We start from the raw sequence: 2500 nt of genomic DNA on the forward strand, positions 1-2500 counted from the left end.
GATGAATGAAGAAAAAACTGAAGGAATAATAATGATAAATGAGAGGATGAGCCAATTAATTTAATTCTTGACTGATTGATTAAATTAACAGGTATATTAACAGGATTGATAGATAAAAAAAAAGAAAGAAAGATGTGGAAAGTAGGAAATATAAAGGAAAGATAAACGGAGAGACAGAATACAAAGATAAACAGACATAACAAACAGATTTCAAACACACACACACACACACACACACACACACACACACACACACACACACACACACACACACACACACACACACACACACTAAATATGGAATCCAGTAAGAGGCAGAAAAGTGGTAGTCATTTCTACCAAGAGAAACAATGCACTTTCTTTTCTTTTATCTTTATCTCTCTTTTTCTTTCTCTTTATCCCTTTTCTTGATTACAAATAACCTTGCTTTTAGTTTCATTTCCTTACTGTTGGTCTTTCATTTCTTCTATCATCATATTTTTTTCACTGTTTCTTTCAATTCATTCTCTCCTTTCCTGTCGTTTTCCTTTTCTTGTTCAATATTTAGTTTTCCTCTCTCTATCTTCCTCTCTTCTTGTCTTCTTTCAGTGGCTGCCTTTGTAGTGGTGGCATGAATCCTGTCATTTGAAGGCCCATTGTAACGGTCACGGTCTTATATGGACACTTTATCTGGTCTGGAGAATAAGCCAGAACAGTGAACAAGTCTCTAATTGATTGGCCCGTATTCAGAAACGTACTCTCTCACCATAAGTATTTTCAAAGCCCACAGAGATGAATAGCCGGGTTCTCAAGAGTGTTTCTGCAGTTAATAATGTAGAAATCTAGTTTATCTATCATTACAACCATAAATACATCCTTAAAAACCTGTACGACTTCAACTAGAGCCTTTTGAAAGTGATGGAAATGAAACCAGAAATGTTTCAGAATATGGTTGATAGAAGCTACTAATACAGAAGCAGTATATGTGTCAGTCCTCCTTAATACACGTGGGCGCTCCATCAGGTAGTGGAGAAGCGGTGTGTCCTGCTCCTGAAGGTATAATTTGCATGGCTGCGGATGTTATCACTGTCAAGCTCCGTGATGCACTTGTATCCTAATGGTAGTCGGTGGAGAGCCAATGAAGTGTGTTGATCAGAAGAGAGGAGGGGAGCTGAGACGGTGCCCTGAGATGTGGTAATGGAGTATCCTTCTCTCTCTCTCTCTCTCTCTCTCTCTCTCTCTCTCTCTCTCTCTCTCTCTCTCTCTCTCTCTCTCTCTCTCCTTATATCTCCCCCCATTCATTTCTTTTCTTCTTTTTTCATCGAAGTTTCTTTATTTCCTGTATTTTTATTCTAATTCCTTTCTTCTGTCTTCCTTCCTTCCACCCTTGTTTCCATCTTTCCATCCTTCCTTCATTCCTTTCTCTTCCTTTATTTTTGATTTCCATTTAATACCTTTCTTCCCTTTACCTCCTCTTCCTCCACTACCACCACGACCACCACCACCACCACCACCACCACCACTCCTCCTCCTCTCCCATCCTTTTCCTCCTCATTTACTCGTTGCCTTCCACGCCACCGCCTCCTGACGGTCAGTAAGCGTTCAAAAGTTCACCACCAAGTCAGTTATTAACGCTCAGTAATGTTTTAACCTTCGCTGGGAAATAGAGTTAGTGTTATGTAAAGGAAGGCCACTCACCCACTCACCATCACCGACACTAAACTCTCTTTGGAAGGAAATTATGTATTGAACTAGTCTTGAAATTCGTTGGTGAGGAAGTGAAAGAGTTTGGGAATTGATGAACGAAATGGGTAAGTATATTTTCTTTATTTTTTTATTTATTCACTTTTTTTTTTTTTTGGTGGGAGGAGGGAAAGGTACTTACAATCAACGCTGTTCCCTCTTTGGAAAACAACTATTCTTACAATTCATTGGTTTCGAAATTGATAAAGAAAATATGCTGCTACCAACAACACTAAATCCGCTTAAAATAAATAAATAAATAAATAAACATTAAACGAGCTTCAAAATCTATTGATGAAGAAACGAAAATAATTAGAAAACTGATGAAGCCAAGAAAAGAAAAACAAACTGACAAATAAGAAAAAGTAAAAAAAAAAAAAACACATTTTATCACAATAACAACTAAAATTCACGATTCCGTGGACAAAAAAAAAAAAAAATAAATAAATAAATAAATAAAATTCTTCCCAACTTCTCGTGAAGTTTATTTTGGTTTCAGTGATTGGATAGAAACGAGAGAAGCGAGACAGAGACACAGAGAGAGACAAAAACTTCTCGTCTCATTCTGATCTGATCTCTTTGTTTGGCTCGAGACTTGCCTGTGAGTGAAGAGTCCTCCAAGGAGTGAGACTTGACTTCCTTCTCCTCCTCCTCCTCCTTCTCCTCCTCTTTCTTCTCTTCCCGTTTCGCCTTGTTTGATTTTTCATCTTCTTCCCGCCTTCACTAATCCTCCTTCATTTGCACCTGCCGCTGTGCTCCTCTCTTCTTTTTGTTCCTC

This window comes from Scylla paramamosain, chromosome 25 (genome assembly GCF_035594125.1).
Source record: "Scylla paramamosain isolate STU-SP2022 chromosome 25, ASM3559412v1, whole genome shotgun sequence".
NCBI lineage: Eukaryota > Metazoa > Arthropoda > Malacostraca > Decapoda > Portunidae > Scylla > Scylla paramamosain.